Here is a 14,675-nt window from a genome sequence, read left to right as displayed (position 1 = left end):
AAAAAAAGGCTTCATTCCCAGTACTTCCTGCCATTGCCTGCAGCAGAGCCTCGCAAAAAGGTATAGGCCCAGGGGTCCAAGTCCAGCACTAGGTCCTCTCCACTCAGCGGGCTGGGCCCCTAGGCGGCAGCGGGAGCTCCAGTCCGCTCTCCAAGCTCCAGTTCCTTATTTCCGCGGGAGCTGTGGGGCTGGGAGGGAGGGGGTCCAGAGTGAGCGTGAGGATTTGAATGAGAAAGCAGGTTGTGGCGGAGGCGCCCCACTTTGCTCAGCGGGTCTCCGAGGTTTCTGCAGGGTGGTGTGGAGAAGTGCCCTTCTGGGGAGCTTTTCTGCCCCTCGACAGGGTTTTGGAGTTGGAATCACAGGGGCCAATAACTCTTCAACGGCAGCACTTTGGAGGTCGCTCCTCCGCCGAGGACTTCGAGGAATCCTTCATCTACCCGAACATTCAAAGTTCTACAGGTCTGTGCATTTGGGGGGAATTGGGGGGTGGGGGAGAGAAAGGAAAAGAGGACTGGTGCCCTGGTCCAGGTGTTCAGGCAAGCAGGTGGCCTGAGTTCCGCTCTCTGCAGTTCCAGCCGGGACACGCTCTTTAGCGTAGTTTGAGCGGTGGTGTGTGGGGATCCCCTAAACCCCTGTACAGAGAACTGGGACCAGGGCTGGTCTTGGGGGGTCCCGTAATTCAGAAGGATGTGGATGTGTGAGCCCGCCCCAGAGTTTAACTCTCGGGCTTCTTTTGGTGGTGAGCAGTGTCTACGCCCCGTGGAGAGTAAAAGCGTTGGTGGTTGCAGGATGCTTCACCCCCACGCGGGAACCTCGGGATGGTTCTCTGACCCGCCAGCCGTCCCAAAGAGGGCAGATCCGCTTTTCCCAGGAAGGGGAGTGCGGTGTCCATTACATTTGGAGTCTCACGGTTCTACATGCGACCGGTGACCCAACTCAGGGCCCTCTCGGAGAAGGCCGGGTGCTCTTTGCGCAAGGAGGATTTACTCCATTGCCCTTTCCGGGAATAAATGAGGGGCACCGGAGCTGTTCAGGGCGGTGGAGGCAAGTCCAGGGCGCTGGGCGGCGCTGTCTGCGCCTGCGCGGGGTTCCCATGGCGACGGTGCGGCAAGCCGGAGACGCCACCCGGAGAGCCTGGAAGCCCTCTTCTCAGTTGAGCGTCTGTGGCGCCCTCTCTCCAGCTCCCTTGAACTTTTTCTTTGTTGTTTGTAACTCAGAAATAAGTTTATGATCTTATTTAGACGTTAGGAGTTAAGCATTAAAACAATAACCAACTAAAATTTAAAAGAAGACCCCTCCCACTACCCATGGCAATACCAATTTGATCGCAGAGGAAAGAAAAGGTGAGAAATTGCTTATTGTGGCAGTCTTTGAGATTCCACCCCCCTCCTCCGCCGCGCCTCCCTTCTAGCCCATGAAAGTGGAGACGAATAAAATATATTTACTTTCTGGTGGGTCAGTTTAAAGAAAAATTAGGTCTGGGGCTTACCTGTGCCGCCTTTCCGCAGGTGGAGAGGCGGGGCGTGTACTCACTGGCAGCACCTGTGTTCTCCTTTTGCTCATTAGCGAGAACGAGATGTGCGCCAAAATGGACCAAAATAAAATGCCAATGAAAAGAAACAAAAGCTTTCTCAGAAGTGATTGTTTTTCCAGTTGCTCTGGCATTTTGGTCACTTCTGGGGCTAATCCTCTGCGAGGAATGTTTCAAGAAGCCTTGACACGAACCATCAGATACCTGAAGCTTTCTGTTAAGAGCCATTTCCCTTAAAGTTGTGTGTCTTGACAGCTCCATTCCTTTTTAAAAATCCTATTCGTTTACACACAGGTTAGCATTTGGCAAGGGTACATGTCTTAGGAGGTGTGTAGCAGGAGCTGTAGATTCTTGTTGCTCGCTTTTTCTTAGGTTGCATCAGTATTTGGCAACGTGATTGGTATACCTATTTCCTAGTAAATAAACGATGGTTAGAATGAACGTAACTGCTAATAAAAGTTTAAAACGGAGGTACTCTTCCTGGGATAAAGTATGGTATAAAAATACCTTAGATGAAGTAATACATGAGTACTGCCCTGCTGTATCCTATTTTTAAATAATTTGCCTTCAAGAATAGCAAATGTGTATTACTGGTATAGTTTTCAGACAATATCCTTCCAACATCAGCAAATGAAGTCAACTGTAATACTACTATTCAGATGATCAGCAAATAACACGCTGTTAAAAGTTCTTTCTCCCACCCTATTCATGATAAACGCTGAGACATTATGCAGTCCATCTAAATCAAATGTTTAAAAATGTCCAATTAAGTTTTTTCTTCTTTCATATTTAAAAAAAGAAAAACTCTTAATTTTTCAGGTTCAGATACTTTGTGACCCTATTTGATGGCTTGTAACTGGCTCCAATTCCCTAATTCTCAGTGACATGTGTTTCTGCTGGTTCCAGGAGGTAAACTGCAGTTTAGCAGATCATGGGATAATGAGATTGGGAGTGCTTGGGGGAAGGCTGGGGAGAAGCAATGAGATGAGACAAAGGGAGGGAAGGTTGATAGGCAAGAGCCAGGATTTATAGCTACACTAGATTCTTCATAAAGGCTGTTAACAGTGGTTGCTTCTGTTTGATACATTTCCCTACATCATCATCAATTCAACTTATTTTTAGAATCAGTCTTCCAAATATAAGGAGAGAATTATAGAAATAGAATATGATAAGGGTGCTTTAATATACTAGGAAAACTCTACCTGTATATATGTATATGTATATTTACACACACTCACATATATATATATATATATATATATATTTGTCACATATATAATGGCAAATCTAAATTTCTGCCCTCAACAAACTAAGGGTTGTGAGTTCTGAAATAATTCTAATCCTGTGTCAGGTTTTCAGGGTAAAGATACCAGCTGTAGTACTGTTAAGAAGAGCACTTAATTGCCAAGGAATCAGATGTCTAGATTCAGGAATAAATGCTTAAACTTTGATTTAACCCTGAACATTGTTTTTGAGCATTTTAGATAAAGAGTCTAAATATATGGTAAGAAGCATTGTGTGCACCATCTTTTTACCTTTTTATAAGATAGTTTTGGCCCTAAAACCTGCAGTCTTGGCAAGTGCAGTTCTGAATTGGAGAGGAACAGAAACATTGTAATTCTCAGTTTTCTTAGATGAAGATAAGGTGAGTGATTCAGTGGTCCTTTGTTCTAGCTCTGTGTTTCATGACATAATAAACCTCCAGCAGCTCCCTTCTAAGAATAGTGTTGGTCTGCATGCTTGAAGGATCATGACTGTTATTTCTCTGAATGGAAAAAAAAGAAATGGGATTATGATAGATGGATACAAGAATACAGCAGAACATTTAAACATTTTAACTTTTTGAGCTGGAATAATTTCTAGACATTTTTCCTGGGTTTAGACTATTGAAATCCATTACATCTGTGACAAACCTGGCATAATATTGACCAAGGTTGGCAAATGTTTTCCTCTGACCATATTCCTAGGACACAGAAGCTTAGGAAGACTAGCTTCCTTTCATTCCTCACCTCATGAGTCTACTAACAATTCAAAGCTCAGAGAAGCTGGCCGAAGAGCATCCCTATTTGGTTATTGCTCTTTGTTTCAGAAAATCAGACTCAGCTGTGAATGGTGGCCCAAGTGGTGCAGAACTCATTACTTTGAACAATGCCTCCTCCGCCTGGGAAGCATGTTCTCTCTCCTCACTAGGAGGGGCTTATCCCCGGCCGGCTTTGCTCACAAGGAAAATCATTTAGACACACTTCAGTGGACATTCGCTCACATCTCTTTGACATCCATGACCATTTTTGTTTAAGGAGAAATCCAGGACTGCTATGGCAGAGTGTGCCGAATTAGAAGTGCATTTTAGGAAGCCCGTGAAGAAGTTTACACAGCTTTGTGTTATTGTCCTCGACGTTTCTGTCTTCAGAGTGAAAGAGGGCATGGAGGACCCAGAAGGGACACCTAAGAAAACTTTCATAGCAAAGTTAAAAAAAAAAAAATCTTGCCAAGTCTGCATTTTGGATGCACTCAACTAAATGCTTGTGCCTCATTATCGTCAGGAAATGAGAGGGCAGAAAAACACGCCTACTATGCTTATTGTATAAATCAGGAAACCAGGACCTAAGGCTGCTAAATGATTTTCTTCAAGCCACACAGCTAATAAATGAAAAATCTGGGATGAAATTATTCTGATTTCTAACGATCCTATTTGCAGAAAATCTAGGGAGGGCAGATGTGAAATTCTTGTTCTAGACTTTGGTATTCATGACTATATGAAATTACTATACTTGTAGTTATAAAATGGTCAAACATCAGCAATGTTTTATGACTTAATCCAGTTTCATTGAGTGGAATTGACAGTGGGCACCTTCTGACTGGATACTTGGTTATAAGCATGTGTGCATCATGAGAATGTATATGGGTCACATGCATAAATGCAAAAGAGATTCTTTTCAGTGTGTATTTTGGCCTGAGAATTCTGCCACGATTAGGATTTAACACAAGAGAGAACTACAACAGCCTTTGTGGTTATTGTCCACTAAATATCTTAAACAAGGGGCTCTGGAAGAAAAGGAGGAAATGATCAGTAATATATTACTGCCATGTGCCTGGGCATTTACTTTAGGTCACTTTAACACATAATAAGAGAATTGCAGGAATTATTATCCCATGTTATTGATGAGGCTTGAAGATTAGTTTCTTGCCCAAGATTTAGGTGAGTATGGAGTAGTCTTGGAATTGAACCCAGGTGTGTCTGCCTCCCTGCTCTATCTCATCCTGTTGCTACTCAAAAAGCAAGGCCAAATCTATGAAAAATACTCAAGTTTTGTTTTCAAATGCACCATGTCATCCAAAATACAGATATTCAGAAGTTTTTCTGGTGAGCGGAGAAGCTGCATTCCCTTTATGGAGTTTATGAGGCTGTAAATTCAGGCCTGGTTCCAGAAAAACATTCAAGACTTTGTTTATAAACTGTGTTGGCTATTTGTTTAGAAGTGAGTGGTGTTTAGATTCTCTTCTGCGAATGCTTTTCCAGATCAAAGTGTCCCACTTACCACTTGGAGGTTGTTGTCAAATTGTGGCATCCCAGGACTTAGATATTGATGTTTATCTCATGTAAACGTTGCTCACTGATTTTTTTTTTTTTTTTTGAAACAACGACTTACTGCTGGATAGAATCAGATAGTGTCTTTCTGTAATATTCTTCAAATTGGAGACCTGAATTGCCTTGACCAGTTGCTGAAAATTTCTAAGCTTAGGCCGCTGGAGATTTGGTGCTCCTAGATCTAGTCTGGCTGTGGTGTTGAGATTCTACCGAGCCGATTTCAGATTTGCAGTATTTTTGAGCTGGTTGACCCATGAAGAAACTAAAGCTCAGGAACGTCCATATTCACACAGCTGAGTTGGGATTCGAACCTTGGCATTGCCAGCAAACTTTATTAGTGACCTTATTAGCACACCATACCTTAAAAGTACACGTCTCTCCTTGGCCTTCTTTTTTCTCTGTGTCTCTGACTCCAGGAGAGAAGAAAACGTTGAGGGTTTCAGAAGATTGGATACCAGACTCCACTTTGGAATTCAGACAAGCCTTGCTTTAGGCAACACATAGGACCCTGGAGCTCTCAGAGTTTCCCTGTTCATGAGGTTTTTTTTTCTGTCTTAAACTCTACCAGCAGCCCCTTTTCTTTGTGGCTGGTTCTTCTGAATTTAGCAAGGGACTTAAAAACCTGTCCAGCCATTCAGATGCCCATAAATTAGCTATTAAATTGCCACTGGAAGGCAGAAAGCTCTAGTTTGGTGCTATCACATCTAAGTTACTGATTAACTGATCTAAGGCAATCATGGACTCTCTTTCATCTGCCTTCACTTCCTTGTTGTTAATCTACAAGAACCAAACATTTGAATTCAGCTTCCCACTTCCCTCTTCTCTCCCTCTTCAATTTAATTGAAAGAGCCTCTGGACCTTGAAACAGGTCTCCATGGCGTTTTAGCAGAACCTGTGCAAAACTACCCCTGGTGGGAACTTTGAAGATCTACATGGTTGTTTTTCAGGGGTAAGAATCCTGGACCAGAAGTTAAGTGAGTTGATTTGCTGTGTAATTGTATGTCATTTAGTTCTCTAGTCCTCCTATTTCTTTTTGCCAAACAACCCTTTCTTAACTTTTGAGAGCTAATGGGAGTTATTGATAATAATAAAAAAGATTTCCTTATAGAACAAGGAATTAGGATTACATAATAATCCTTTGATCTTTATTTCAATTTAAAGACTATTGGTGGAGTTCCCGCCGTGGCTCAGTGGCTAACGAATCTGTCTAGGAACCGTGAATTTGCAGGTTCGATCCCTGGCCTTGCTCAGTGGGTTAAGGATCCTGCATTGCTGTGGCTGTGGTGTGAGCCAGCAGCTACAACTGCAATTGGTTCTTAGCCTGGGAACCTCCATATGCTGTGGGAGCTGCCATGTAAAAGGCAAAAAGACAAAAAAAAAAAGACTTTTGGTTCCATGCAACCATTTGTGTAAAACAAAGAAAAGGAGGGTTGAGAAAAAATGGAAGTGTTTTCTTGTATGCATATAAAGTATCTCTAGGATACACTGGAAACATATTATTGGTTGCTGGGAGACAGATATCAGAGGTAAACTCTTTATTGCATGTCCTTTTATGTATTTGGATTTTGAAAATAAGTGAAATTAAAGTAAAAAAAATAATACTTGGATTCAATAATAATCACCTCCTGGCTGCTGAGTGGTAGAAGTAGGAAACCAGGAAGCAATGTTAAAGAAAAGAAATTTTGTGTTTTACTATCTTTTTAGGTCCCACCAGAGTTTATATTTAGTAATTTTTGAAAGTTTTCAAAAACAGGGCTTAGGGAGGTTTTTTTTATTCCTTTCTTTTTTTTATTTTCATAATTTTCTTCCCTCTCAGAAAGCAGTAGTTATTGGCTGCCCCCAGACTGAGTGGGCCAATGGGAATCAGACCCGTCCTACTCCTGAGCCGCTAAACCTGTTTTATGCTGGCTGTGTGTTTATGGAGTGAAGGCTAGAAAACCGCTTCATTTTTTTTTTTTTCTTTCCCTCATAGAGAAATCCTTGTCACATGATTATTTCATTTTCCTGAGCAGTGTCTAACTGAATGTCAGAGACATCATCTCAAATTGAAAAAGGAAAAAAAAGAAAGCTTGTGTACTAGTGTTTCATTCTGAACTACAGCTTTTCATGTTTGAAATAGGTTGTGAACTGAAAGTAGTTTTCTGTTTACTGAGTAAATCATTAAAATACAGTCTTGGAAGACCGTGAACACAAACTGTGTACCAACTTCTTTTTCGCTCGTCAAATGAGAAATGTGAAGTCTATTGTCTAGGGTCCAAGTTTCAATCAAAAGCTAAAACTCAAGTCAGGATCAGTTTTCAGCATTTTCTTCAATTTTCATCTCAAATTTGGTGAAGTAAATAAAACATTCTTTCCTCACAGAATTCTTACTGCTATGTTACTTCTGTTAGAAAAGAATAACAGACTACTAGATCATACATTCAGATGCTTGAATTTTTTTAAAGCTAAAGGGGCATTTAGTGAAAATTCTCTCACTTCTGTCCTTTCACCATCCAGTAGGTTATTAGTTCCTTACGCATTTTTTTCAAAATTATGTATAAGCAACTACCTATGGGTGCTTTTTTCCTCATTTTAGAAATCAAATGATAAGGTACCATCCACATGATTGTGCATTTTTTCTTGTAACAAATTTTTTATATCATTCCATATCAGCATGTATAGCTTCTTTATTCTTTTTTTTTTTTTTTGAACTTTAAAAAAGCAGCTTTAGGCTCACAGCAAAAGTGAAAGGTACAGAACTTTCCCATGTACTCCCTGCCCTCACCCATGCCTAGACTCCCCATGATCATCATCCCCCACCAGAGTGTTAAATTTGTTACAATTGATGAACCTATATTGACACGTCATAATCACCTAGGGTAAATGATTTATGTTACAGTTGACTCTTGGTGTTAGGCATTCTGTGTGTTTGGACAAATGTACAATGAAATGTATTTATCATTATGATACTATACACTGCTTTTTACTGCCCTAAAAATCCTGTGCTCTTCCTATTCAGCTCTTCCCTGCCGTTTAACCTCTGACAACCACTGATCTTTTCACTTGTCTCCCTAGTTGTGCCTTTCCAGACTGTCATATATTTGGAATCACAGTATGTAGCCTTTTCAGATTAGCTTTTTTCATTTAGCAATATGAAAGGGTTTCTCCATGGCTTGATATCTTATTTCTTTTATTTATTATTATTTGTTTTTCTTTTTAGGGCCGTACCAATGGCGATAGCTTACTTCTTTTAAATGAGAATAAATAATTCTTATTTAGGAGTTCCCCTCGTGGCTCAGGGGAAATGAATCTGACTAGTGTCCTTGACACAGGTTTGATCCCTGGCCTTGCTCAGTAGGTTAAGGAGCTAGCCTTGCTGTGAGCTGTGGTGTAGGTCACAGATGCAGCTTGGATAGTTGCTGTGGCTGTGGTGTAGGCCAGCAGCTATAGCTCCGATTGGATCCCTAGCCTGGAAACCTCCATATGCCACAAGTGCAGCCCTAAAAAGAGACACACACACACAAAATTCTTTCTTTTTTGCCATTTTCTTGGGCCACTCCCGTGACATATGGAGGTTCCCAGGCTAGGGGTCAATTTGGAGCTGTAGCCGCTGGCCTATGCCAGAGCCACAGCAATGCCAAAACCAAGCAGTGTCTACAACCTACTTGGAACTCCACAACATTCTTATTTAAATAATATTTCATTGCCTGGATGTACCAGTTTATCCATTCACCTGGGCAGTCTATCTTGATTGCTTCCATGTTTTGGCAATTTTGAAAAAAGCTGCTATAAACATTCATGTACAGGTCTTTGTGTGGACATTAGTTTTCAACTCCTTTGCATAAATACCAAGGGGCATAATTGCTGTATCGTATAGGAAAGCACCAAACTTAATTTTGTAAGAAACTGCCAAACTGTATTCCAGAGTGGCTGTTTCATTTTACATTGCCGCTAGCAGTGAAGGAGCGCTCCTGTTACTCCACGTCCTTGCTACCTTTTGGTGCTGTCCGTGTTCTAGGTTTTGGCCATTTGAATAGATGTGTGGTGGTATTTGGTTGTTTTAATTTGCATTTCCTGGCATAAGATGTAGAACATCTTTTTAGATACTTATTTTCCATCTGTATATCTTTAAAGAGGTGTATCTTAAGGTTCTGGCCCATTTTAAAATCAGGCGTTTTTTCTTTTACTGAGTTTTAAGACTTCAGTGTATGTTTTGAATAATAGACCTTTATCTGATCTGCCTTTTGCAAATATTCACTCCCAGTATGAGGCTTGTCCTCTCATTCTCTTGACATTGTCTTTGACAGAGCAGAAGTTTTAAATGTTAATGAAGTTCAGGGAGTTCCCGTCATGGTGCAGTGGTATCCGACTAGGAACTATGAGGTTTCAGGTTCGATCCCTGGCCTTGCTCAGTGGGTTAAGGATCTGGCGTTGTCGTGAGCTGTGGTGTAGGTTGCAGACGCGGCTGGGATCCCGCGTTGCTGTGGCTCTGGTGTAGGCCGGTGGCTACAGCTCCGATTCGACCCCTAGCCTGGGAACCTCCATATACCGCGGAGTGCGCAGTGGCCCAAGAAATGGCGGGGGTGGGGAGGGGGGGGAGAAAAGCTTCTGCTCTGCAAAAATGTTAAAGAAGTTCAGCTTAGCAATTCTTTGTTTCATGGATCAGTCCATTGGTGGTGTTACCTAGAAAGTCACCACCATGCCCAAGTTCATCTAGTTTTTTTTTCTTATGTTATCTTCTAGAAGTTTTATAGTTTTGTATTTTAAGTTTGTGATTCATTTTGAGTTTTTTTTTTTGGTGAAAATATAAAGTCTTCACTTAGTCTTTTTTGTTTGTTTTGTTTTTTTTTTTTGCATGTGGATGTCCAGTTGTTCAGTACCATTTGTTGAAAAGACTATCTCTGTTGCCTTTGATTATTTGTAAAAGACCAGTTGATTCCATTTATGTGGGTCTATTTCTGGGTAACCTATTCTGTTCTCTCCATCTGTTATCTCCTTTTTCTTCAACACCACATTGTCTTGATTACAGTAGACTTAGAGTGGGTCTTGAGTTGGATGGTGCCAGTTCTCCAAATTTCAGTATTTTTGGTTCTTCTGGATCCCCCCACCTCCATGGCTATCTATTTTCCAATGTATGGGTACATTAAATTTAACCAGATTAATGGACAGTTAGGTTACTTCTGATCTTTTGAAAACAGTAGTGCAGTAAATAACTCTGTATATGTACTGTCTTCACGTTCAAGTACAGCTATAGGATGTTTTTGAAAGTGGGATTGCTACGTCAAATGTATATACATTTGTAATTTTGGTAAATATTGTCAAATGAACCTCAATAGAATTTGTACAATTTTAACCTTTTTTTTTTAGGGCCGCACCCCTGGCATGCGGAGGTTCCCAGGCTAGGGGTCTAATCAGAACTACAGCCTCTAGGAGTTCCTGTCGTGGCACAGTGGTTAACGAATCTGACTAAGAACCATGAGTTTCGGGTTTGATCCCTGGCCTTGCTCAGTGGGTTAAGGATCCGATGTTGCCGTGAGCTGTGGTGTGGGTTGCAGACATGGCTCAGATCCCGTGTTGCTGTGGCTCTGGTGTAGGCCGGGGCTACAGCTCTGATTCGACCGCTAGCGTGGGAACCTCCATATGCCGCGGGAGTGGCCCAAGAGATGGCAAAAAGACAAAAAAGACAAAAAAACTACAGCCTCTAGCCTACACCAGAGCCACAGCAACGCCAGATCTGAGCTGCATCCATGACCTACACCACACCTCATAGCAACACTGGATCCTTAACCCACTGAGCAAGGCCAGGTATCGAACCTGCAACCTCATGGTTCCTAGTTGGATTTGTTTCTGCTGTGTCACGACAGGAACTCCACATTTTTTACTCTCATTAAAACGTATTACATGATGATTTCTCCACATCCTCACCAACTCAGTTCGTCTTAAGCTTCTTGATATTTGCTAACCTGATGGCTAAAAAATTATGATCTTTTTTCCTTTTTTTAAAAATTAAATTTCATTAAATTATAGTTGATTTACAGTGTTGATTTACAGTGTTGTGCCAATTTCTGCTGTACAGCAAAGTGACTCAGTTTAATATATAAATATATATATATATCATTATTATTACTATTTTTGGTCTTTTTAGGGCTACACCTGGGTCATATGGAAGTTCCCAGGTTAGGGGTCAAATTGGAGCTGCAGTGGCCGGCCTGTGCCACAGTCATAGCAACACCAGATCCAAACCCGTCTACAACCTACACCACAACTCACACAATGCCGGATCCTTAACCCACTTGTCCTCATGGACCACTGAACCATGGCGGGAACTCATATATATATATATATATATATATATATATATATATATTTTTTTTTTTTTGTCTTTTAAAAAAATTTATTTTTTCTATTATAATTGATTTGCAATGTTCTGTCAACTTCTGCTGAATAGCAAAGTGGCCCAGTATTTGTATATATATTCTTTATCTCACATTACCCTCCATCATGTTACATCACAAGTGATTAAATATAGTTCCCTATGCTATACAGCAGGATCTCATTGCTTATCCATTACAAATGCAATAGTTTACATCTACTAACCCCAAACTTCTAGTCCATCCCACTCCCTCCCCCTTCCCCTTGTCAACCACAAGTCTGTTCTCTAAGTTCATGAGTTTGTTTCTTTTCTGGAGATAGGTTCATTTGTGCCATATATTAGATTCCAGATATAAGTGATATCATATGGTATTTGTCTCTCTCTTTTTGACTTCACTTAGTATGAGAGTCTATAGCTCTATCCATGTTGCTACAAATGGCATTATTTTGTTCTTTTTATGGCCGAGTAGTATTCCATTGTGTATATATACCACATCTTCTTAATCCACTCATATGTTGATGGACATTTAGGTTGTTTCCCTGTCTTGGCTATTGTGAATAGTGCTGCAGTAGGGGTGCATGTATCTTTTTCAATGAAAGTTTTGTCCGGATATATGACTAGGAGTGGGATTGCCGCGTTATATGGTGGTTCTATATTTAGTTTTCTGAGGTACCTCCATAATGTTTCCCATAGTGGTAGTACCAGTTTATATTCTCACCAACAGTGAGGGAGGGTACCCTTTTCTCCACACCTTCTCCAGAATTTGTTATTTGTTGACTTGTTGATGATGTCCATCCTGACCCACGTGAGGTGGTACCTCATTTGATTTGCATTTCTCTAGTAATTAGTGATTAGCATTGTTTTATGTGCCTATTGGCCATCTGTATATCTTCTTTGGAGAAATGTCTATTCAGGGCTTCTGCCCGTTTTTCAATTGGGTTGTTGGATTTTTTGCTGTTGAGTTTTATCAATTGTTTGTATGTTTTAGAGATTAAGCCCTTGTCAGTTGCATCTTTTGAAACTCTTTACTCCCATTCTGTAGGTTGTCCTTTGTGGGTTTTTTTAATGGTTTCTTTTGCTGTGGAAAAGCTTATAAGTTTGATTAGGTCCCATTGGTTTATTTTTGTTTTTTCTCTATTTCCTTGGGAGACTGACCTAAGAAAACATTTGTATGGTTGATGTCAGAGAATGTTTTGCCTATGTTCTCTTTTAGGAGTTTCATGGTATCTTATTTTTAAGTCTTTAAGCCTATATTCTTTTTATATTATTTTCCATCATGGTCTATCCCTGGAGACTGGATATAGTTCACTATGCTCTATAGTCAGACCTCATTGCTTATCCACTCTAAATATAATAGTTTGCATCTACTAACCCCAAACTCCCTGTGCATATGGCTCCCTCCTCTCTGCCCCTTGGCAACAAATCTGTTCACTACGTCTGTGAGTCTGTTTCTGTTTTTTTTTTTTAATGTCTTTTTGCTATTTCTTGGGCCGCTCCCGCGGCATATGGAGGTTCCCAGGCTAGGGGTAGAATCGGAGCTGTAGCTGCCAGCCTATGCCAGAGCCACAGCAACACGGGATCCGAGCCGCGTCTGCAACCTACACCACAGCTCACGGCAACACTGGACGGTTAACCCACTGAGCAAAGGCAGGGACCGAACCTGTAACCTCATGGTTCCTAGTCGGATTCGTTAACCACTGCGCCACCACGGGAAATCCTGTTTCTGTTTTGTAGTTCATTTGTGCCATATTTTAGATTCCACATGTAAGAAGTATCATACGGTATTGGTGTTTCCCTCTCTGATTTTCTTCAGTTAGTATGATAATCTCTAATTGCATTAGCATCTTTTTAAAAGATTTTTATTTTTTCTATTATAGTTGATTTACAATGTTCTGTCAATTTCTGTTGTACAGCAAAGTGACCCAGTCTCTCACACACACACATATTCTTTTTCTCACAATAGCATCTTGTTATAGATAAACTTGCTTTTCTCATTCACTTGTGGGTGACTTCACAAATTTCCATTTTGGGCAGATCCTCAGGGTAGAAGGTGTTACTTCATTCTTTCTACGTAGGTTAAAAAAAAATTAACTTTGAAGGAGCAAATGAACAGGTTTCTGACCACTGCCTGACAGAGGATTAAAGTCAGCACACTTTTCTTAAATAATATTCACACTGCTTTCCAAGTCTTAACATTTCACTGATCTTCCTAGGTCTGGGAGAGCCGATAGCTTTGGTATCCAAAAGCATCTCAAATCTTGGCAGCATGGTGTTGACATTGGGCTTGGCTGTAGCACTGCTTGGTTCCCAATCTCTGGGATCAAAGCTAAGTTGAATTCCCTTTTTTCCCCCACCCCTGGAGCATGTGGAAGTTCTGGCACTAATCTAGCCCACACCACAGCAGTGACCCAAGCTGCTGCAGTGACAATACCATATCCTTAACCCACTGTACCACAAGAGAAATCTCTAACTTGAATTCCTTAGTGACTTCCCCAAATCTGCACTATAAATTTCATTTTAGGATTTTGTAATATGTTTTGATTTTATTTCTCTATTTTGTTTCCCTAATGCTTTCTATGACCTATTTATTCAGATGGACAACTTCAAACAAGCTGTTTGTGAGTTAACCTCATTAGTACTTTTTTTTTTTTTCTTTCTTGGCTGCCCCTGTGGCATATGGAAGTTCCTGGGCCAGGAATGAAATCTGAGCCGGAGCTGCAGCCTATGCCACTGTGTCAGTCAGGCCAGGGATTGAACCAGCAATTACACAGAGACAATCTGGATCATTAACCCACTGCACCACAGTGGGGACTCCAATAACTCTTAAGCTTAAAGAGTGATTTAATATGAAGCGCATTGGATACATTTAAGTTGGGGTACATCTGTCAGCATCTGAGTTTTTCCTAGAGTCTCTTAAAAATTAAGGATTTAGCACATAAAAAACAAAGCTGAGTTTCCACAGTTGAAAATATTTGACCAGATTTTTTGGTCTTTTGAGTTTGAGAATTTTTATGACCAAATTGGGTTTAATACTCTATCTCCTTCTCTGTTGCTTTGAGCACCTTTTACATTTCATTTTTATAACTTCTGATATTCTTATCTTTGCATTGATAGAAGTCTTCTGTTGAAAAGTTAGATGCTTAACATGTCTGTCGGCTTTAGAGAAACTAAACTTTAATTCTTTTTTTTTTTTCTTTTTTTAG

The 14,675-nt window shown here is 40.7% G+C and overlaps 1 protein-coding gene across 8 annotated transcripts in view; it reads left to right on the top strand.

Moving 5' to 3' along the window:
• Positions 1–217: 217 nt before the first annotated feature.
• PLCH1 (phospholipase C eta 1) overlaps positions 218–14,675 on the top strand; it is a 234,976-nt gene continuing 220,518 nt past the window's right edge. For all 8 annotated transcript variants that reach the window (XM_021069700.2, XM_084990083.1, XM_021069698.2 and 5 more), the window contains exon 1: positions 218–459. The gene's annotated coding sequence lies outside the window, so the exon portion shown is untranslated. The remainder of the gene's footprint in view (positions 460–14,675) is intronic.

This window comes from Sus scrofa, chromosome 13, assembly GCF_054392235.1.
Source record: "Sus scrofa isolate SSC_HxYL_T2T_F1_AM1 chromosome 13, Sscrofa_HxYL_maternal_Yorkshire_Landrace_v2.0, whole genome shotgun sequence".
Classification (NCBI taxonomy): domain Eukaryota; kingdom Metazoa; phylum Chordata; class Mammalia; order Artiodactyla; family Suidae; genus Sus; species Sus scrofa.
This window is presented reverse-complemented; position numbering and strand designations above follow the sequence as displayed.